The following is a 25,163-nucleotide window of genomic DNA, read 5'->3' as shown; positions in this document are numbered from 1 at the left end:
TATGTGATACAAAGCAAAGGGTATTAGCCATGTTTTGAAGGCTGAGGGGAATGTGTTAAGAAGAAAGCCTGTGGTAGATAATTTGAGATGAACAGCTCAGCACTTGTAAGAATAGAAAAAAATAGACAGCACATTCTTCAGCTGGGAACTAAATTACTCCTAAATCAATGTCAAGAAGAGACCATTCCATTACAGAAAAAGGTGAGATTAAAAAGTGTAGAATAGAGACATGGAGATATGGAGCAGATGAAGAGAGTGGGAAAGGCCCATAAGGAAGTATTTTACCAATACGTGGCTCAGCATTCTGAACTCAAATATCTTTGTCAAATCAGCAGAAGGGTCAAGGTATCACAGTGCTTACAATTCCCAATGACTGAAAGAAACAATCCTGGGACACTCAGAGATGGGGTCTGGCATGTAAAAATTATACTGTGGGACTGATTGATGACTTGTAAGCTATAGGATTGTGAAACAAGAATTGTACTAATTACAATATCTTTATCTGTGTTTCTCAAATCTTTCATGATGGCATTTTTAAAGCTTCGTATTTACAGTAAATTATGATCTGTATCTTTTTTCACATATACAATAAATTTATGGATTTTTTTAATTTCTTTTTTATATTTAATTGCAGTAGCTTGGAAAATTCAACTGGATATGAAAAGGTCAGTATTTAGTCCATTTTTATACATTTGCTCTGGTAATGGATTTACAACACAAAAGGCATTTAGCCAAAAACTTGCTGTTTAACATTTCCTTTATAGCAGATATATGTTTTTTTTGTTTAGACAGTTATATCAGCATCTATATTGTTAATCTTACATAGAAAAATATATTTATGCTCAAGCAAATGTATTTTAGTGCACCTAGATTCTAATATGTTTACAATGTACAGAACATTTCTCCTCTAGCAATGTCCCCTTATCTGTAAACATCCATCTTTCAGCCACCATTTCATTATTTTTCTACATCAGCTTCATGCACATTATTCTTTGAGACTATTTTCTTTTTCTGCCTTTTTATTTGATCATTCTTTCATTTTTAATTTTTTTTTCTTTAATGATGTATATCCCTATCATGCTGCAGAGTATGGGCAGACCATGAGAGCCAACAAATGGAGCTGTTGAATCAAAAGCAGTCCATTTAGTTGTCTAGCTATTTATATATTAACATGGATACACATGCATATCAAAATCCATATATACAAGTGACTTATATTTTTTTGCCTGAGGTCTTTGGTTTAATGAACTGGACACTTTTTTCAGAAACTTAGAAATGGGTTTATAAGATTCCTGAGTATCCTTATATACAGGGTTCCATGCATAATATTGCAGAGGATCAGGTTTTACACAAAAGAAATTTTATAGATGTCATTTCGATCTTGTAGTTAAAATCTCAACAAAATGTACTGTTTCCTCTGTTCATACAAGATTCCATTGAGACAAAACATTACATGTCATACAGATTCCCCCTTACCAGCAGAATGCAGTTTGACTAAGCTGGAAAGATACTTCTTCCAGTAGGAGACTGAAGACAAAATAAAACCAAACCATGACTTTTGGTTCAACTCCCAGATTATATAAACTAAATATCTAAATTGTGTCTAAAATATCAGTTGATTGTGAGTTGAATGAGATTCAAAGGTGTTCATTCTTGGAATATAGCAGAAATTTCTGCAGAAATGCAGGTTGTTTTCAACCTGTTGTGTAGATGATCTATGGGACTCAAATCAAAAAGGCATTTGTAAAATGTTTATCAGCTTCTATTTCACACCATGGGCTGTTGCACTTCTGTATGTTTAATTCAGATGTAATAGGAATGCAAAGGTTAGAACTGTGAATTTTCACTTATAAGATCCTATCCTTAGTGTGAAATACCCTGAAATCTGTAGTGGCTTTAGTGCTTGTGCAAATTCCCTGGTTTGAATTAATCTCTGTTTAACATTCTTAAAAAATCAATGCAGACTCTCATACTGTCATCTGAATTTATTATTATAACCCTTCAAGTCAATACCAGTGACATTAGTTGACAGTTAAAACAACTGGCTTTGTGATTTTGATCATATGGTCAGTTTTATCCAAAGGATATTACACATGAATTTTCATTTAATCTACTTTCTCTAAGGGGAAACAAACAAAAAAAAATATTTGAAATTGGAGATTGTGGGGTTTCAATTTAAAGTACTGGAACTACAATTAATAAATTTGACAAAAAAATTACTTTTCAGGAAAAAGAATTCTAAATTTAAATAAGGAACAGTGAAAGTGTTAACGAAGGTTTGAATTCTCAGATGTGCCCTAGAGGCACTGAAAGTTTTATAGGTTGTTTTAGAAATTGCACTATTATGAAAATTCTCGTGTTTGATCAAATTATCAGTATTCTAATCTATCACCATGTATTTATAGGCAACAAACAATAGTAAGCAGCATCGGATGGCCACTGAAAAATATTTTTTTCAATTATACCAATGAAGAAATATGTCTGGAAGAAAATCACATCAATACAAAGAAAACCAAAAATCCGTGTAATATTATATCATCCATCCACTTCAAGAGTCACTCATGATAAGATAATGAGGTTTCATCTTAAAAAAAACCACATCAGCTTCTCTACTCATTTTTTACTAGTAAATGAAAATGAAGTTTTTAATGCCATGTTAGTGAAAGAGGAACTCCTGAGAAAACAAAGAAGATAATAAACATACTAAAAATAGATTTTGGATCAAAGAACAAATTATGAAAAACAGTTTTCAATATATTATTTGCATTGTTTAAAAAAGAAAGTGCCATTTAAAAATGAAGGTGGTTTAAAACGCCTTGCTTTCTGTAAGGAAAATGTGTATCTTCCACAGAAAATATAATGGGATAATATTCCAGAATCACAAAATATATATCATATCTATATATCTATCTATATTATCTCTAGTCTGTCTATCTATCTATCTATCTATCTATCTATCTATCTATCTATCTATCTATCTATCTATCTATCTATCGAGTTGGAAGGGACCCACAAGGATCATTGAGTCCAGCTCCTGTCCCTGCACAGGACCATCTCCAAGAGTCGCACCATGTGCCTGGGAGTATCATCCAAACACTTCTTGAACTCTGTCAGACTTGCTCTGTGACCACTTCCCTCAGGAGCCTGTTCCAGTGCCAAACCACGCTCTGGGTGAAGAACCTCTTTCCAATATCCAACCTAAATCTTCCCTGACACAAATTAAGGCTATTCCCTTGGGTTCTGTCACTGGCCACCACAGAGAAGAAATCAGTGCCTGCCCCTCCTATTCCCCTCACAAGGAAGTTGTAGACAGCAGTGAAGTCTCCTCTCGCTCTCCTCTTCAGGCTGAACAGACCAAGTGCGCTCAGCTGCTCCTCATACAGGTTGCCCTTAAGGCCCTTCACCATTCTTGTTCTTTGGACACTCTCCAGTAGCTTAGTATCTTTCCTATATCGTGGTGCCCAAAACTGCACACAATATTCAAGGTTTGGCCACACCAGTGCAGATAGAGTGGGAAAATCCCCTCCCTTGACTGCCTGGTGATGCTTTGCCTGATGCTCCCCAGGACACGGTTGGCCCTCCTGGCTTGCCAGGGCACTGCTGACTCATATTCAACTTGCCATCAACCAGGACTCCCAGGTCCCTTTCCACGGTACTGCTTTCCAGCATCTCATTCCCCAGTCTGTATATACACCAAGGTTTTCCCATCCCAGGTGCAGAATCCAGCACTTTCCTTTGTTGAACTTCATAGGTTTGGTGATTGCCCAGCCCTCTGATTTGTCAAGATCTCTCTGCAGGGCCTCCCTGCCTTTGAGGGAGTCAACACTCCTCCAAGTTTTGTGTTATCTGCAAACTTGCTTAGTGCCCCTTCCAGTCCTGCAGCCAAGTAATTTATGAAGATGTAAAAGAACACAGGGCCCAAGAGGAGCCCTGAAGAACCCCACTAGTGACAGGTCACCAGTCTTATGTCACCCCCTTCACTATTACCCTCTGTGCTCCACCTGTGAGCCAAATGCTCACTCACCACATGATGTGTTTATCCAGCTGTGTGCTGGACATGTTGTCCAGAAGGACCCTGTGAGAAGCAGTATTAAAAATTTACTGAAATCCAAAAAGATTACATCAGCTGGCTTCCCTTGACCAACTAGGTGGGTTACCTTGTCATAGAAGGAAATCAGGTTTGGTAAGCAGGACTTTCCTCTCATTTAGCTGTGCTGACTGCGACCAATAGCTGCATTGTCTTTCAGGTGTTTTTCAGTACCTCCCAGAATAACCTTCTCCATAACTTTACCAGACACGGAAGTGAGACTGACAGGCCTGTAGTTTCCAGAATCCTCCCTCTTGCCCTTCTTTAAAATTGGGAAATTTGCCACCTTCCAATCAGGTGGGATCTCTCCAAATTCCAAGGACTGCTCAAAAATCATCTTTAGGTGTTATTTGAGAGTGGGCATTATGCTTGTTTCTATAAATTGTTAGTGCTTGTTAAAAAAAGAAAAGTATTTTTCATGTCTTGATTTGAAAATCCATTGCCTCTGGAGGTCCAAATATAATGAAGAAAGATGAATTTGGGGCAAGTGCTTTCTTTGCGAGTGTTGATCCTCAGTAGCTTTACCTTGTGATGCTTTGTATGAGATGATACTGCTCAGCATAAGCTCATAAGTCATCAAGAGTATTTAATCACATGGAGCCAGGCTTGCAAAGGTAAACTGAAACAAATGAAAAGAAGTATTTAAGTACAGCAATCAAGATCTGTGATTTGAATTTGCCTTGATTATGACAGCTTAATGTTTCAGAAGTAAGTTTTTTAATTTTAAATGGAGCAAGTAAATGCTTGTGTTGATTTGTTGGAAAGTCAGTGAACTAAAGAAAGTCTGTGAACCCTACTCATGTGACCTAAGTTAAGATGAAATCTTGGTGAAACATGAAATCTTCCTTTCCTTACTTCTAAGGACCCTCACACAATATGAACAATTATATTTCAGACTTGTGTTTTCTGCCCCTGCAGTTAGATGGATCCATGTATTTCTCAGATTTACACTAGCATTTCCCTTTTGCCAAATGGCAAAAAAATTGGTTACTACATTCATTTAAAGGAAACCATGTTTGGGAAATTTCAGGATAATGTCCATCTGTAGTCCTTCATGTATGTTTTCAATGAAAGCAAGTTGACGGAAGGAGAAGAGTGGGTAATGTCTCAGTTCTGCTTGCATGCCTAAAGGGGGAGAAATTGTTTCATTTTTGGGACTGATTTGGGTATTTTCAGTCATGCTTATTTCATTATGCAATAGAATAAAGCAGCATTTTTTTTTACTTTCTTCCAAAAGCAAATTAACTAAAACTGATTATCAAGAGTTTAGAACTCCACGAACTTACCAATTTCACAAATCAAATTTTTAAAATTACTTAAAATTTTAAAATATATTGCATGGAAATTGACATCAGAAAATGGAAGAAGATTTTGAAGGGGGAAAAAAGAAGACATTTGAAATAGTTATTAAATTCTGATTCAACATACATAATTTCTAATTTTTTTATGTCCATATTCACCGTCTCTTGAGTTACTGATGTATACAGAGACAGAAATCTAAATATCCTCCATGGGTTTGAAACAAACACTAGTTCCCATCCTCACAAAATTCCACGGCAAATTTTCAGGCACTGCTATTGATTGTCATCCTTATTCATATTTGTTGAAGCGATGGAAAATTCCCCATTAGCCAATATAAATATGGAAGTAATTGATTTCCAGCACATGATTACTGAAGAGGAACTCAAGGAACAAGTTTACAGCCACTCATGTTGAAAGCAGAAAATCTTGCATATAGGCACAGCAGGACTGATCACCTTATCTATCACATCATGTCTACTGCTCCATCTGTAATAAAGAGCTGCCAGCAGCTTTGATCCAAACTGCAAATATGATGTCAGACATGTCTTTGAAATGAATATTATCCCAAATAATCTTGGACCACTCAGCTTCTTATCATTTTATAGATATTATTTATTCTTTTTTACTCTTGCATATACTGGTTGATCTTCACATGGAAAAAAAGGAGATTGTCTCCCCTCTAAGAAAATAGCATGATCCTCAAAGTAGGTAAATTTAGGGAATAGAAAGAGGTCTAAAAATAGAGAAGTTGATTTGATACCTATCTAGTTGGTATAGCATATTCAAACTGAGGAACCTTTGTCTCTTCCTTAGTGCCTGTCAAATAACTAACAATAACACATCATGTCATGAGTCATTATCCTTGTCTGTTCATAATCATGTTACTAAATGAGCCAGTAGCAGAGGTTTTTTCAGGTAAAACTCAAATGCAGGAAAGAATAGGGAATCACATTTGGATTACTCAGAATTGATTTAATCAACGTTTTTCTAACATTGTTAATGAAGTTGGAGATTTCAGAATTGGGAAAATTTGGTTTTCCTCCTACATCTAAAGATTGGATCTTGAATGCATATACTGCCAACAGAAAATTACCTAAATAGCTGACCTCTCATTAAAATTATATTCTTCCTCGAGGTCATAAATTATCCAATTCCACCTTCCTGCTAAGGCCACACATGTTTTTTCCAGCTAAAGTATGAAACAGACCTATTGTATTTTTTTTTTCTTTCAACTCAATCTGATTTCAGTGATTTCTAATGAGTTCTATAAAACATACTCTAGCAATACTCCCCTTCTGAGCTGCAAGACTTGTAAATAAATCAGTGTGCTGGTTTAAAGGTAAACCGACAGTAGAAATGAAGCCCAACTCAAAAACAGATTACAAGTCAGAGTTACAATTTAATAAAAAGATTACAATAAATACAGTGATACAGAGAAAGAATTGGGTTTAACCCACAAAAGAACAGATATATAACCCAGCACTCTGGGGCGTCTACAGAATGGTGTTCATTAGCCCATGTGCTGAGCACCATGTGGTCCCCCCAGTACAAATTAAAAGAAAAGGAAAACCTGTTGGTGAGGATGACGGTCGCAGTCTGGTTGAGAGTGGCAGTTGCAGTCCTGTTGGGGTTCTGGTCCTCCTCTAGATCCGACAAGTGGTACCAGAAGTCCTAAAACACAAAATTATATATGCTGAGGTTCAGGTGGGAATGCCCAGTACCTCCCCCCAAGGCAGGAAGTTTCACAATGGGTGATTTAACTCTGTGAGTCATGAGATATTTTTGGAATCATTGATGGCCCATTAGCAGACATGACCCCTCAGGCTGGGTGTGAAGGTGCTAATGCCTCGTCAGAGGGGAGTTATCACAGCTGAGTCATTGGTGTGAAGACAGGAACACCCTCCCATTTTGCAGGGTTCTCTAACACCCAGCTTGTAGCCTGAGGTGTCAGGTGTGCCCTGAGAAGCTGCTGCAAACAGCCAATTATTAGCAGTCCATTATTAACAGTTCACGGAAAATGACAGAGTGAGTTTTGGCTACACCCACACAGTGATAAGCTGGGTTTAGCCACTGGTAGTAGGACAATCAGGCACATAACTTTCATTAAACCTGATCAATTTACTTTGATGTTTTTATGGAAGCTTTAAAAATATCACACAGATTTTTTGACAACTTTTCCTGGCACAGATCTCTTAAGCTAAATATTTAACATGCTATTTTAAAATATAGCTAAAATATGAGCACTCTTTAAAATGTTAATATTTATTCATTCAAATACAAGTATATGTAACTTCTCTTTAAAAGCAAACAGAAAAAAAACAACAATAAAACTCAAACCACAAGTAATTATCACTTTGGAAAACAAAAAAAAAAGAGATTTTGTGTTAAGTTTTCAAATATTGTTTTGTACATAAAGTCAAAACTAGCACATTTTCCATTCTCTGGTATTCAAAGTCAATGAATTTAATCTGTCGGTAAATAAAATCTTGTTAAGGAGTAAAAAGGGTCGATGTCTGGATAAAGTCTGTCTGGATAAATATTTTATTTCTCTAATACAAATGTAGTATTAAGAAGTCATAGAATCATAAACTCATAGAAAGGCTTAGGTTGGAAGGGACCTTAAAGGTCATTTAGTTCCAACTCGCTGTCATGGGCAGCAACATCTTCCACTAGACCAGGTTGCTCAGAGACCCATTCAAACTGACCCTGAACATTTGCAGTGATGGGACATCCACAATTCTCCAGGCATCTTGCTCCAGTGCCTCACCACTCTCATAGTAAAGAATTTCTTCCTAAAATCTAAAATCTACCCTCTTTTATTTTAAAACTGTTCCCCATTGTTCTATCAGTACCTTCCCACATGAAAAGTTGTTCTCTCTCTTTTTTGTAAGTCCCCTTAAAATATTGGAAGACCTCAGTGAAGACTTCCTGGACTTCAGTAATAGTATCAATGCATTAATGTAGAAATATTAAACGTTATTGAAATACCCTGACATAACTGAGTTACCTAAAAAATGCGACCTGTGGCACAGGTCCTATGGCAAGTCCATACTAAAGCTGCAGCTCGATGCCGTAGCATACTTTATGGCATGGGAAAGAGTGTTGACACCTGTGCTCAGGCATGACTCTCTTCCCCTCAGATTTCTATTTACTATAAAGAGCACTTAGACTCCTCTTAAAGGTGTAGATACCTAGAAAACCAGTTTTGGGGTTTTTTTTCCCCTCTGAATAGGAATTCTACCATTTGTCTTCAGGCTGCATTTATGAAGAGCCATACTCCTCTACAGTTCATGATGTTAAACTGTATTAAGAAACACTACTTTTTCCCACTAATATGAAAATCAATTGTTCAGCTGATTTTTGAACACATTTGCTGTTATCTCAAAATGCAGTTCTGGCCAACAGGTGTCTGCACATGAAATTAGTTACAAAGAATAGCATTGTAAAGCTAGTTGTATATTAATGCCTCAAACAAATGAGTAGTGATTAAAGGTTGATAGTTTTACTGCAGGGAGCTGAGTAAGACAGTAGCAGCCAGCCAGCAATTTAATCAATTAATCAGATTTCTAAAAATACCCTGACCTTTTTATTTTCCTTTTAATTGGGAAGATAATCCTATGATGTAAGTAATATAATTGGCCTGTGCCATGCATTTGAACCTAGGCTTACATAGGCTCTAAACCCATTTGTTTAAAGGCAGAAATACATTGGAATTTGATTTTTATGTTTGATTTAGCACCAGGAATGTCTTGCTCTGTAACTTCAAGAAAACATATGTCACATGGCTGCCTTGTAGTTCTTCAGGAGAAGTCTTTGCGAAGTCTTCATTCAGGCTCTAGTGTCACTCACTTTTCTATTATGTATAATCTGAATTTCTGATAACACAACCCCTAAAATAGTTAACTCAAAAGAACATCTTGAAAGTACTATTTAATATACAGTACAAAAATATCAACATGTAGAACATTTCTGAATCTGATTACACCACACTTTAAACAGTAAAAGTAGCAAGATATGGGTGATATAGGCAAAATGTTTTTGTTTTTTTTTAAATCTGGATACAATTATTTCATTATAATTCTGTAATTATTATTTAAATAAGAGACTGTCAGTTTTTTTCTTTTGAAAACTGTTTAAAAATATTGTATGTCTGCATTAAATGGCCACTAATGAATTGTTAGCAGTGGCATAAAATATATTGCATAAAACTATCTTATACCCTCTGTTGTATTCTAGATACAAAAAGTACTCCACTCCTGCTAAGACAATATGAAAGGGAAGTAAAATTGTACAACTGTAAGATTAGAAGCAAGCTTGAAAAATCACCTGAGTCATCACCAGACAGTGAAGACATCCTAAGAAATATTTTTCTAATCTGCTCTATTGTGGAAAAAGTTTTATGGTAACATGCAGTAGGTTTCTCCACTGCCTCATAACACTAAAAAGGAAGTTACTATATGTAGGTTTTATTACAAAAGGAACTGATTTATACTTGTCCTTTCCTATGGTCTTCATTACTTCTTCATAGCAACCCATTACAATTAGAAGACTATGTCTTCCCACTTCCTGCCTCCAGCAAAGGCGATGTGATTGTTTTTTGCTTCATGTACTCTCTCACATGCTTGCCATATATGTCATCCTCTTTGTAGGCTCTTTGGGTTTTTTCTCTTTAAGTGTGGTGGCTAAAACTAGCTGTGCTATCACAACCAAGGATCACTAATGCTAACTAGAGCTGAATAATTGTATTCCCTTTTGTAGAGGGCTGAGAGAAAAATTCTGTCAAACACTGCTTGGCATCCAGTTATTTGCTTTGCTCCACTGCCCCATTACGGTAAATGGTATGGTACATTGTGTCCACATTTTAGCATTTCACACATACAGATTTCTTTGTTTTAATTTAAATGTACCTTTATTGAAAAATTAAACTAAGACTTTAATATTTAAATATTTCTCTCAACTATTTTTTAATCATCTGGATGTAGCCACTACTTTAATATTTATTCTGGAATAGTTCTGGGACAAGAGCAGACCAGTTCAGGTCTTTTGTCCCTCTCTTTTTTCACACTTTTGAAGATAGGCCTATGATTTTCTTTTGCTCCATTTTCAGTCCTCTAAGGTTTTTCCTACTTACTGCATTTTCTAAAAATACCATTCATGTTTCAAATTCTTCACACAGTGCCATAAATACTTTAAAGTGATTTTCAGAAATGCAACTCAAACACAACTATCACCAATTATTTTTTCTTTCCAGAATCATATCTGCATCACCATCTTCTTGTTAAACACTACTTTTGCAATTTAGCTTCAACTCAGACTTTGACAAAGAAAGAAGAGAAGGCCGCAGATGTTATTTGGTGAGGATGAAGCCTGGGCTGCAGACAGCCTTGGCCTTGTGTGGATTTAATTATGGCATGAGAAACCAGAGAGAAGGAAAAACAGACGCAGAAAATAACAAGATGTGTTTTGAGAATTGCCAGCAAAAGCTTGAGAACTGCCAGCACAAAGATAGATATCAGCCACCTATCAGAACTAGAGTCAACTGGCGTGCACAAAGACTTTTTGCCAATTAAAAGTGATACATGTGTGGGTGAACAAAGGAAAAGACCATAAAGAGTTAAGCCATCTGTTAAGGGAGGCTGCTACTGTTGCTGCTGCTGCTGCCGTGTGTTTTCCGCTGCTTGCTGCTTGTTGCTTGTGGCTTGGGGGCTTGGCCTGCCTGAGCCCCTGAGGCTTCTTGAAACTTTTAAGCTTCTGAGTTTGATTGTAGTTTATTTAGTTGTTAATAAAGTAGTATTTCCTGGCAATTGTATTAAGCCTCTTACTACAGACCACTGCAATTTGGTGGTCTTTTTCCATTAGACTTGGATCAGTATTTTTCTAGTTATTTTCTTATGCAGTTTTAGAGCCTTTCTAATTTTTCTTGCTAATTGATACTCATATCCTCTACTGTATTTCTGGATTTATCCTTAGAGCTATGGATTCTTTCTTTCTGATCTTAATTAATTATGTGACCCACAACCCACAGTACATTTTTATATGACTTCTTTTTGCTTTTCAAGTCACTAACCACACCCTGAGTACAAAGTTATACTGCTTAAACTTAACACTTGTTTCCTTGGGGTAGTTCACTTTATCAGCTTGTGATTGCTTTCACCCCATAGTACAGTGAACCTTTGGTATCTCAATCAATTCCTCTTTGAGGTGGTACTAAATCTAAATTGGTTGGTCGGTCCCCTTCTAACCTCCTAAATAAAGTTTTTTCCCAGTAAATTTCATGAGCATGATTGTCAGCCTATTGCCTGTCATAGTATTTTTCCAAAAAATATTTGGTTAAAATTCTCTGCTGCTATCACATTCTAATTTTTGAATAGGTTAAGAAATGCTTCATCAAGCTCTTCACAAAAGGTCTGTATATATTACAGCCATTAATTGATTCTTCTTGGTTGTTTTTTTTTTGTTTTTATTTTAGCAGGATAAAGAATATTAGTTTCTTAACTCTTACTAAAGTCTAGACATAAACATGATGAGTATATGTATAGTATTTCTTTCCTTACTTGTCTTTCCTGGAATATCAACACTTCAAGAAAAAAAATTGTTCCCCAGAATTTCTGTGATATTGATCATTTCATTTGAAGTGTTTTAGAAAGATTTCAAGATCTTTCAACTCATTTCATGTTCTTATGCTTTGTTTCCAACATGTGGCACCTTGGTATTTTACAATCAGCTTTAGGTTTGCTCTATGATTCTCTAAACTCTGTACTATAATAGCAGTTGGTATACTGCTACTTACACAGGTGACATTTCTAGTGGATACATCACCTCTACTGGAAATTCTTTCGTTGAAAATCACTTCATCATTTCCACAAGTCTTTTAACTTGGATGGAGTTTGCTCCTTGATAAAAAGGCCAGGCAGGTACATACTTCACTCTTACAGCACAAAAAATGCACAAGAATGCCTGCTAGTGAAGGCATTTGAGAAGCTGACCTGTCAGACAACATTTCTGGAATTTTGTGATAAATTTGTGAATAATCCTCAGTTCACAGACTTATTGAAGAACAATTTGAGTCATATTCATAGCTGATGTAAGTTATCATTCACAGATAACATTACGAAATCTGTTAATTTTTTTTCATATGACGTTTAAAGGTTTGCAGTGGTGTTGCACAGTAGTTGCTCATTTAGATGAAAATTATTTACTTACATACTGTAGCACTGGACAGCAGTGACCAGGAGTGCAGTTTACATATCTGAATCAACTCAAATTAAATCTGATAGATGCCCATTACAAATAATAGGAGCTGGATTAACTCTATCACAAACAAGAAAGAAAAGTGCTCTTCAGTAACATTCTGGGAGCTATGTCTACTGATAAAATATGACTGTAACATAAAAAATGACCTGAAAATATCTTAAAACTGAAATGCTCTGAAAATTATTTAGCAGCAGTGCTCTAGAAGAAGAACACATCACTTCTATTTCATACCAAAGTAAAATACAGAAATTCCTGCTTCAACAAACTAGATAACTCAGCATCATCTTTGTGAGTCCTAGGATGACACTTTTAAGTGAGTGTTCACTGATGTGAGGAAAAGGTCATCCTAAATGCGTCATCTCAGATATTTTACAAATCAAAGAAACTGGTGTTTCCGCATGGTAAGGAGCTAATTCTAACTCTGCCAGCAACCTCCTTGGTATATAACTGTGTTTCCTGAGGTGGAAACCAAGAAGCAGATTATAATTCTTGCACATAAAATCTATTTTCTCTTTGTTACAGAAAGAAGGGAGAAATAATCTGTGCTTGTCTTGTGCTTGGTTCAGGAAGATTGCTCAAAAGGGCATCATAGAACCTTTGCTAGTGTTCATATTCAGTTCTGCCAATTTTGGTTCCTTGTCCTCATCTGTCTAACCACATGCATATATGCAGAAGTTTGAGAATAGTTACTTTTCCTCCACTAGACTGCTACTGTTATAATAGCAGGAGCTGGAGAGGAAGGGATGTGCAATCCCTTGCATCCTTTAGTAGGTGAAAAAAGTGGACATGAAATGTATGTGAGCTGGAAGGGACCACAAACCGGAATCTCAGGTACATAAGTAGAGAAATTTGTTAGTACAATTACACTTTGTGTTCTCAAACAGAAGAGGTAGCAATCTGTAATATTAACAATGAAATTATTTCAAGTACTGAAAACAGAAGCTGTTCAAGGAAATATGTGCGTGCCAGATACATAAAAAAAGAAACAAAATAACGCACAAAGAATCTTTTTCTGTAATCAGAAACATTCTGAAGCAGTAGTTAAGAACCAATTTACAATCAGATAGTGGAATCAGTTCTGTGAAATACACAGGCAGTTCAAGTCTTTGATAATGGGACCAATTACAGTTGCTGTGTTCAAATAGCTATGGTTCAGATTGCATCAACATTTCTATTGTAACCTTATGCTTCCACATGCTTATAGCTTAGTTGTACATTCTGGGAGGTTTTTCTGGGTTTGTTTTGCACTGAAGCTTAAGCTTTCTTATGCAATTTCACTAACAAAATATTTAACCTTATAAAATACAGAGGTTTAGAAATAACCTGTGATACAGTCAGTGCAGTCTGACATTTTCTAGCCAAAGTATCCTTCAGATACGTACAGTAAGAGATGAAATATTGGTTTCAGAAAATACTAATTGAGAGCAAGTGAAGTTTTGCATGTGTCAGTGGATCTGTATGTATGTATGGCTGGGCTTCACAAACAAAGATTTGGGAAGGCCTCTACTCACATGGGTCTGTCCTTTGAGCCTGCACAGTGGATTTTTTAGGTGAGGCACAGCATGCTTGGAACTGGCCCCACCCTTTAACTCCTAAGGTTCATCTGCCATGGCCAAGCGAGCTTGGACGGTGACAGTGGAGTCCTCAGGACTAGAACCTACATGCCCTGGTATTCCAAGGAGGTCTCCCATCCAAGTACTAACCGGGCCTGACCCTGCTTAGCTTCTGAGATCTGATGGGATCAGGTGTCAGGGTGGCATTTAACTTCCTCAGTGGATGTGTACTAAAGTCAGTAAAGCATGTGTGATTCCAATTTAAGTGCATTTTAAGGCCCATAGAAGTAAGACTAAAAGGTTGGCCTGAGCCAAGCCATTATGCAGGTATACAGATACCTAAAGAACCATGGGCATCCTTTTAAAATGCTGCTATTTGAGCAAGAATGTATAAAAATGACTGATTGAGGTGCAGATCTTACAGATAGTAGATAGCAGACAGTTAAGAAAGCTAGAATGGCTGCCTCACCCTGGCTGGCACTAAGTATGCCTCCTGCATTATGTGGCGCAGCGGTAGCTGTGGGACTGTTTTCCTGTTAAAGCTTTAGACAGTACTATGAATAAATGCAAAACTTATATAATGGATTGTGTCTTGGAAAATCTATCATGTATTCTAAAATACACACTTTAGAATAGAGTTTAAAGCTGTTTTGTCCAAAATACACATTGACTAGATGTGAGTGATAATTTAAATATTTTTAAAGGTATTTCAACTGTATTAAAAATGCCTCAGTAGTAACATTTTGCACAGTATTTATGTTAGCCAGAATTGTTGTAAGAATAATGATTTACATTTGTATAGTTGCTTTTATCCTATGGGATCTCTGAGTTGTTTACAAGTATTAATATTATTTGTTTTAGTAGCTGTTTATTTTAGTTTTAAAAGAACCTAATCACAAGTTTACATACATTAATTTTATATTTTGAGACATTTGCAGTGTGCCTTGCCATTGCTAAAAATAACATGTATAGTTTAATTTCATTTTGTTGCTGTTGTTTCCCATAAGTAACTGTTGCAAAATAGTTTAAATCAAACACTTCCAGATCTCCAGTATCTCTTGGTTAATGATTTAGTTTCATGCTAACAGCAGCAGTGTCAGCAGCTGTTCTTCTGGCATGCTGAGAAAAGCAGGAGGATTTCAAGGTCTCTGAAAGCTGGCTGTACCCATGTCCAGTCCAAACTAGGAGAAGCTCCACAAAACTGGTCCTTTGGGAGTGTCAATGACCAGGAGTGACATGATCAGGTTGTGCAAACAGAAGGAGGTGTCTGAGAGGAGTGTCATGGCAGTTCACTGTGCAGTTGGTGCAAGGACAGTGCACTGTGCCAGCTGCCAGGCTGCTGCTCTGCTCCCCCTCAGGTATAGGCTGCAGCCCTGACAGATATGCCAGCTAATTCTTACCTGTGCAAGCTGCCCCAGCAGCTTGAGGACCCCAGGGAAGTAGAAGGGCTTATTAGGCAGCACTTCGACATCTTCAGAATATGGTGGTGGAGTCAAAGCAAAGCAGACAGGATTCATCTGCCAGACACGCTAGCTAGGGACAAGTGAAGGTCACCACTAAGACAAAGCTTCCTATTAGGGAAGCTGCTGCCCAGGTGGAGCACTGCAAACTACCCCATGGTTCCAGGTGGAGAAGCCTGCCAGCTCCACCTGTGCAAGGTGTGCTCTGCTGGAGTCACCCAGGCTGAAGCTGTAGGAGACCATACCAGTTGCACATACTAAATTATGCAAAAGGAAGTGGAGAGTGCTAGTAGTGTGTGACTCTGTGCTGAGGCACCCATCTTCTGGGCTGATATACAGTTAAAAGAAGTTTTCTGCTTGTCCAAGAGCTGAAATCAGGTATTCCACAGGGAGATTGCCACAGGTGGCTAAAATAACAGATTGCTATCCTGTACGTCTTTTCCTTGTGGGCACCAATGGCAGAGTGAAGCACAACCTGGAAAAATTCAATAAGGACTTCAGAGCCCTGGTGTCACAAGTGAGGAGGACAGGGACCCAAGTGGTCTTTATCTTGCCAGATAGAGGTGCAGGCAGAAGTTGACGCACCATGTAGGTCAATACCTGGCTTCATGAATGGGTCATCACTAGGGCATTGGCTTCTATGGTCATGGACATTCTTAGGTGAGTAGAAACTGCTGAGAAGAAGTGAGATCCACCTATCTGGAAAAGGATGCAATGCTTTGCTGGAAGGTTGGCTGACAGTGAATTATGCTTTACACTAATGAACTTGGGGAATAGGCTCAGAATCCTTATGTACTCACAAGCAACAGAGTGGATGAATACACTTACCACAGTAGTGACATACACCTTCAAGCTCTCCAAAATGGTTCCACTGAAGAGGTGAGGCAGTCAACAGTCCAACCAACTATGTCTCTATACCAATGCACACAACATGGGTAACAAAAAGGAGCCAGAAGCCACTGCGCAGCTGGAAATATATAATGTGATCACTGTCATGAGATTTGGTTGGATGAATCTCACAATTGGAACACTGCAATCGATGGCTGTAAACTTTTCATGAGGAACAGAGGTAAAGGTGTTGCTCTTTACCTAAAATGATGAGTTGACTGCACAAATCTGTCTTTGAAAAGCAGTAATGCACAGGTTAGGAGTTTATGAGTGAAAGTAGAGACCAAGACAACAAAGGAAATCTAGTGGGCTGGTATTTAGTAAAGGCTGCCTGATTAAGGGGAGGATGTCAATGAAATGTTCTCACTTCAACTACACAATGTATCACACTGGCAAGCCCTGGTCCTGCTAGGGGATTTCAGCCACTCTGACATCTGCTGAAAAAGCAGCACAGCAAGCTGCAAGCAGAATAGGTCACTATTGGCTTCACCAAGGACAAATAGTGCCTGACTAATCTAGTAGTCTTCTACAATGGAGTAACTGGGCAGATGAATAAGGAACAGTTGTTGTCATCCATCTTGACTGTTGTAAGGCTTTGTACATGATTCCACACAACATTCTTGCTGCTATATCAGAGACATATGGATGTTTTGGATAGGAAATTGCCTGAACATCTTAATCCAAAGAGTTGCAGTCAACAGCTCATAGTCCAAATGGAGATCAGTACCAACTGATGTCCCTCAGAGGACTGTACCAAGACTGGCACTGTTCAATATCTTTATTAAGGGACAAGAGAAAATGGTTTTAAATTGAGAGAGGGTTGTTTTATGTTGGACATAAGGACAAAATTATTTATTATAAGGGCAGTGACACACTAGAAGACGTTCCCCAGAGAAGTTGTGAATGCCCCATGATGTGATCTAGAGAGAGAGGCACCTGCTCACAGCAGAGGAAGTAAGTGATCTTTGACCCATTCTATGATTCTGACTCTATAGTTCTATGCTTATAAGCACCTCAGAACTAATATTGCAAGAAAACACCTGTATACACTCACACTTTTATAAATTATTACCAAGAGTTTCTTGGGCCTTACCCAGGATCTTTAAGTTTTGCTGAATCATATTGTGTTTTAAGGTTGCTACTGCTGCTGTTGAATAGCAGACTTTAACAACTGACTGTCATGGGAACAAAGTTTCATGTATAATTGCATTTTACTTGTCTCAGATGTTAAGAGAACTCCTGAGATTTAAATCTTCACCTAATTTCGATGTTTAGTCTTCAGCTACGTCATGAAACTTTTGTCTTGTCGTTCTTCTGTCACTGTGGAATTGTTCAAATATATAAGATAGAATACACCATTTTATTTTGTAATGAAGTTTATATCAGTGACAAAGTTCTGCTGAGATTAGTTAGATTGGAGACATGAGCTGTAACCCTATTATCTACATGATTCACAGGGAAAATGTCCATGCTGTTGTAAAGAAGCAGGAAAGAGAGTTCCCTACATATCATGGCCCTAGAGTAGTCAATCATGAGTAGAACCATGTGCACTCTGTCCTTAGGGATCCCTCAGGGCTTGATTCTACATAGTTTTCACATGAAGAAAACAGGATCCCTCAAGGAATTGATTCTACATAGTTTTCATGTAAGGAAGATAGTCTTGAATATACCCACACTATCCTACTCCTTCCCATCTGCTCAGTAAAGCTTTTTACCTTCTGTGTTCTCACTCAGTTCTCAGACCTTTAGGTACTTATCAAGGAGTCCCATGTCTCCTACCACTAAAAGCTGATGTCCTCTTTCCTGACAATCATCAGTGTTGCAGTCTGAGAAAAGTGGACAGTAATATATGAACCAAAAATCTAAACTCATGGCAGCCCTTTGGACTACCGACATAGCCTTTAGCTGTTGGGCTGTTCCTTCCATTACTTAAGTAAGGGTGAAAGACTGACAAAGCCAGCTATGAGTAAAATCATTACATACAGTCTATTCATAGGCAAAATGTTTTAACTTACATGTGGTAGCCAGCAGGTGCCACTGACCCATTAGATGATGACAGAAATCAAATGAATATTTCAATATCTGAAGGCTGATGGACATGTTATTATTTTGGATATATAATCTTGCAAACATATTCAATATTTTACTATTGTTCAGCACAGATTCTACTAAACTTCAGGAAGACTTTCACTAACCTTCCTTGTGAAGATTCCTTATAATGAATGTCACAAGGTTTTCAAACAAGTTTGAAGAAGTCATCTCTGACAGGACGAAGTTAATTGTCCTTAGATGTGATGTAATACTTTGCTAGCTGGATTATTCTTAATTTTCTTCTCTCTGAAATATTCCTTCCTTCAGAAACACATCATTATAATCTACACATTTACCTTGATGTGACAGAAATACATCTTTCCAGAGCATTTGTTGTATAATATTCCATTCAAGATGTTACCTTTAGGTAGTGTCAGATACTTTAAAAGACCACAACATATTTCCTTCATTTCTTTTACAAACTGTCATCAATACTACAAAACTGGAAGATGAAAGTTTTCAACTAAAAGCATGTTGGAACACCAATAACAAAATGCAAAGAAATCTAGGCCTAAACCCTTGGGTTTGCTGAAAAACAGAATCCTAGAAAAGATATTATATTTAACTATGGGCCCTGATAACAAAGTGGGATATTAGTTCTGCTTAGCCAATGTATCTGATTAATTGGCATGAATTGGATGACTTGGTTTCCCAGGAATTTAATAGCTACCATTACAGGAAAAATTGGCTTGTTGTCAGCTAACAGCACTAGCTTTTCCTGAATTGTGATTAAAGGTCATAAAACAGCGCTTAATTTGATTTATATTACTAATCAAAACTATGCATGTTTGAGAAAGGTCTCATGATCTTGCATTTGGTATCTGCAGTCTCATGTGAGTCCATCAGCCTTTAAAACCTTCAGCACCTTGAAGAACTGTTCTTTGATACTGCCAGTATCCTTCTTAGAGAACACACTTTAAATCTTAAAAGATTTAATTCTTGGAAACCCTTGAAATTTTGCAAGTAGAAGTAATATTTACTTAATTTCTAATAGAAGCAAGAATTATAAACAATGAATGAATTCTGTAAGGTTTTGCAGAGACATGGGCATGGACAGAAAATTGGGAGATTTGGACCTAAAGGTCCACTATTCTATATCAACCAGTCAGCTGCATCACTGTTAAGATTTTCATTGACCTATGCAGAATGCTTTTGTACCAATAAAGGGCTCAATTAAGTTTAAGTCCTTTTTATTGAGATAAAAGGCATTTTTACTGAATTATAAAGAACATAAAGTTTGTTCTGAACTTTTGTTATGTACCTTTCCCTATAGTCACACTAACATTTAAAAAAAAAAGGAAAAAAAATTGCAAATGATTAAAAAACTTCTGTTCCTTGACAACAATGGAGAAAATTGAGTAATAAGCCTACGGTTAGATAATACTGCTGAATCACAAAGCTTTTTATTTGAAGAATGTTACAATAGCTGAAGTTTTGAATTCAATAGGCAGCTGTTCTCAGAAAAAGGGAAATTCACATGGCATAAGAGGAATTTAAAACAAAACCCCCAAAAGTTACAGAAAGAAAGAAATAATTACCTCTAGCCTGTTATCTGAGAGAAAATCTTCAATATGTAAATTAATAATTTTAAACATTCTTTCGCCTTTCACTATATTTATATCTACAGCTTTTATTCAGCCTGAAATGCAAAATATTTATTAAACATGGTAATCTAGGACAAGATCCCAAATGGAACAGTTCTAAGCAAGAACTGTATTCTGATTTTGCAGTTTAATTTCTTACACAAGAATCTTCTGTATTTATGAAGTTCTTAGATATAAAAGAATTTATGCATGGATTGAGGGGTTTCTTTTATAGACAAAGCTGTGGAACTGGAGATTGCAGTAGCAAAAAGAAAAGGAATTTCCAGCTGGAGTATCCAAGAAAATAAAGAATATATTTATTGAGATATTTGAATTCTAATATTAAGATAATAATATAATTTCAAAACATTGAACATTAATTACCTAATGCATTGCACTGAAGCTAGTAGTTACAGAACTATTGATTGTTCAAAAATATTATCTACTTATCAGTTCTTGCTCAGAAAGCCTGTGATAATGAGGAACCATTTCAACCAGATGTTATATTTTGGTTCTTGTTTATTTAAAAAAAGGCAGTGGCATACATTTATGCATAATTTTCTAACAGAAATGTGATGTTCCTGAAGCTGAACAGCTATTTGTGGGGGGAGGGGAATCTTTTGCAAATTACACTACAAATATTATCAGTACTGGAAGTATTACATTTTGTCCTAATAAGAATAATGTCAGTACAATTTTCAAGCCACCTGCTCAGAAAATGGTTTGCTACATGATGTCAGTTATGTCACTTTCAGATTCAGTAGTTAGTCAGACAAAAGGCAAAGAAGAAAAGCAATTTCCTTTACAAACTTTGAATTTGTAAGGGTTTTTGTTTCCAGAAGGTAAGTAGAGCTGACAAGAGAAATCAAGTATGTGAGTTCTAAGAAATTTGTTGCCTAAATAATTACATTGTAGTTTTGAGCAATAAGTTCCTTTTTTTTTGTAAGACTTTAATTTCTCTAGGCAAGGGAACCTTATCGATCTCTCTGAATGTGTGATCAGCCAGTCTTATCTAACTGTTCACTTCTTTGAGCCATATCAGTGTAAGCTGTCTATAAAAATTTTGATAGTTTCTCAAGTTTTGCATTCAAAATTATCATAAATTAAATCAATAGAGAAAAATGAATACGGAGATGTGAGGAACAGATTATGTGAAAAGATGAAAAGTTCTCCTTGCAATTAGTCATTGCTATAGAATGCTGCAGTGTCAGGACAGTAACTAAGATGGGAGTAAAGTGTAAATGGGGGAGAGGGGGGCAGGGGGGAAAAAAAGCAAACTGAAGGGTGTGAAAACCAAATGCACTGCGTTTGATTTTGTTTGCCTGGGATGCGGTTACTTTTCTTCACATGAGTCCACATTGTGCTTTTGATATTGGTGGGTAAAACAGGGCTGATAATGCACCAGTGTTTAACCTACTGCTGAACAGTACTGGGACAGTGTCAAGGCTTTCTGTTTCTCCTTCTACCCCTCAGCAATAAGACTGAGAGTGGGCAAGAATCTGGGAGAAGACACAGCTGACTAAAACTGACCATAGATACTCCATGTCATGTAACATCACGTTGAGAAAAAAAATGTGTGTGTTTGTGTATTTCAAAGAGAGCCATTGTTTCGGGACTGAATGGGCATTGATCTGCTGCTGGTGATTTTTGCACATCTTGGTGGGAGGTTCTTCCCCTCCTTCCTCTACATACCAGACTGTCCTTATCTTGGTCCATGAGTTTTCTTTTTGTTCTCTTAATTCTCTCCCCCATTCCAAGGGGGAGTGAAGGTTAGTGATGAGAAAGTGACTTGGTGGGGATTTAGTTTAGTGATCTGGGGTTAACCCACAAGGTCAGGGTAAGAGTAGTTGCAAAAGAAGAACAGGCAACCATCAATGTAATTTTTTCTGTACCTTTTAAAATGGCAGAGAAGTCAGTGTAAGATAACCATGGATGAGTCCCAGAACTCTTGCTCAGCAACTACCCATGCTGATGAGCCATTGACTGACATGACCTCAAGCACACTCTGCACACAGTGATGGAATGAAGGCACAAAAGGCATTTATTAAAGGACTTTGAGGGTTTATATAGGGTACTCAGGAAAGGTTCTAGAACTTGGATGGGAGCACTTACTAAACTACCTGTCAATTTAGACCCACTTCAGTAATCCTAGATCACACATCTGAATGCCATTGCCCCTTTTCCTCAGGTGCCCAGCTGGTTGATGATGTGTCTGGTTCTGTTTTAGTAATGCAGGTGCTTAAAAATTTCACAGTTGATATTACTCCTGTACTGATTTGTAAAAGAGAAGGGTGTTCTTACACCTGGCTTAAATGTCAGTTGCTTCAGTAACAAAATAAAAGTGGCTTCTTACAAGAAACTCCTTGAGGGGTAAGTACTTTGAATACTAATATATTATTAAGATGATTACTACTATTATTTCAAGTGGTTGTTTATTTAAAGGTTTTTATTTCAATTGATATCCTGTTGACAATTCTTTTTGTAGGATATGTTTGGGGTTTTTTGTAATAATAAGTACTTTCATTTAAGTATGGAGGTATTTTGTGCAACCAGCAGGAAATTCCTAGAACAGCAGAGAATGGGCCTATCAGACCTTGATCAGGATGGAGAGGCATGCTTGTCTTCACTCAAGTTTGATAGATATGAACTCTATTATAAAGCTCAGTAACTGTGCTCACAACAAATAGCAAGGAGGAAGCAGTGTTTACCTAGATTCTCCGATACTCTGAAATATGGGTGACCCTTGCACAAATCTTTATTTTACTGAATTTGAGCAGGAATTAGGCATCTGTACCCGTCGAGACTCCTACAAAACTATAGCATTTCTCATTGTCTTGTGCTGAACCTGGTCCACCATGTACCATAATTGAAATATTGATTTGGAGTATAGACTTTAATTTGATCATTTCACATGGTTGCATAATCACTATTGAATTGCAGCATTTGCCTGCCCTGATGAAGTTATGTAATATGGAGTAACATCAACTGGATACACAGAATAAGCTGTTCCAGAAGCTCCTATGAAGTGATAGTTGGGGCACAGTTATTATAAAAGACTACATTTCAAAGTCCTCTTTTAAGTTAGAAGCCAGATACACATAGGGTGAACACAAAGCCAAGTGTCTCACAACCTCAGAGGAATGCAGTAATCACTGGAGTACTTGGATAACCAGAGAAGGTTGAATGACAGATATTCTTAGGAAGAAGACTAGGTGAAGAGATTGTCAAATGTGAAAGCCTGGAATTACCTAAGTTAAGCACTTTGGTGTCTTCATGAATCTGGTTGTAAGATAGATGCAGAACAGCACACTTGCAAGCACATAGGACATTTGATTGGTAGAAAGTCAAATTTATTACAATAAAATGCATAAATAATTTCATATATTACTAATATATAAATGACAAGGAAGTGTTTAAAAGTGGTGAGGTTATTAGGAAAATTATCCAGGAACAATCAAGTTCAAATTCCTGATCTAAACCTGAAAGAAGCAGTACTTCTGCCTCTTACATTCAAAGTAAATAGTACAACCATATTCACTGGCCATGCAGGTTTTGCTTTTTCTCTTTTATTTCACCTGTGACTGTCTAAGGTATATTATTTCTAACATATGTGCATCTGTTTATGCTTTTCTTCATTCATTGCTATGTCTGTAAAATCATTAGTCTCACCAATGTTGATGTAATATTTAAAATACCAACTAGAATTAGTAAGTTGCCCTGTTCTTGGAATCAAAACTAGAGTAGAAAGTACTCCTGTATTTATAGTCTGAAGTGGTGAAACCTGAGGAAAGCAGGTTTATGAACTGTGTTCCTTTCATTCTTTGATTCTACTACAGGATGTCAGCTTATGCTTCAATTCACAAACAAGAACAATGGAAATTGTAACATGGCCCTTTCTGGTTATTTTTTGTTGGTTTTGTTTTTTTTTTTCCAGTGTGGGCTGAATACTAATACAATCAAAGAAGGTGAAATGGTTGTCTTGAAAACCCTCAGAAGCAGAAGTATTAGCTTGGTAGTATTACAGATAAATCTCACTATTCATTTGCTTGTACTCTTCTGACAATTGAATTTCTTTACTCTGAAAAGGAAGAAAATAAAATAATAAGGAAAATTAAAAAAAAAATCTGTTGTCTTACAATTTTTTAGAAACTTGAAAAAAAAATCATTCTGTTTCTTTTCCAGAGTTAAGTTTATTTGGGCAGATTTAGAAATCAATTCACACATTTTGTTTGTGAGAAGGTTATCTTTTTCATTAAAGGTACTCTTCCTATTTCCACCTGACTCTTCAGTGGCAGTTCTGTAACTCAGGCTGTATTTGGACTGGAGGAGAGCATACTGAAATTTTGCATTTGCTGACTAACCAAGACTACCTCATAATTGGACAGTGGGTTAAAAGATTCAGCTTTGAAACAGGCAAAAATATATCATAATGGAGAGGGAGTAGAATAACATAAATTATTTTTGGTGTGCGCATTTGGTGAAAAGGTTTGTCAGTGATTTCTATTCTTACTGTAGGGGGGAAACTGCAGGAGGGCAGATGACCCAGGTCTTTTCAACGTCCTACTTAAAACAGGCCATCCAGGGTCTTGACCAATTGAATTTTGGACGTCAGGGAAATTCCTCTGTCTCTCCATGTAGCTTTTTCCAGTGCTTCACCCCTCTCACAGTGAACATTACATCCAAGGACAATTTTTATTCCTGCTGATTGTGGCTACTAGCTCTTGATCTTTTGCTGTACACATTCAAGAGAAAAATCTGGCTCTGTCTTTACTGTAGCTCCATTCTAAGTAATAAAAGACTGAAATTAAATTCCTTCTATCCTTGTTTTCTCCATGCTAAGCAAACAATGTTTCAACAGCTTTTCAGAATATGACACATTCTTCAGCCTTTCCAACCATCTTGGTGATTCTCCACTAGATTCTGTTTATTGATATGACTCTTTTAC

At 36.9% G+C, this 25,163-nt stretch overlaps 1 pseudogene; it reads right to left on the bottom strand.

Moving 5' to 3' along the window:
• Positions 1-14,297: 14,297 nt before the first annotated feature.
• LOC139670756 (5S ribosomal RNA) lies at positions 14,298-14,409 on the bottom strand (annotated as a pseudogene).
• Positions 14,410-25,163: the final 10,754 nt, after the last annotated feature.

This window comes from Pithys albifrons, chromosome 3, assembly GCF_047495875.1.
Source record: "Pithys albifrons albifrons isolate INPA30051 chromosome 3, PitAlb_v1, whole genome shotgun sequence".
Classification (NCBI taxonomy): Eukaryota; Metazoa; Chordata; class Aves; order Passeriformes; family Thamnophilidae; genus Pithys; species Pithys albifrons.
The sequence above is the reverse complement of the archived record's forward strand: the minus strand, read 5'-3'. Positions and strand labels throughout refer to the sequence as shown.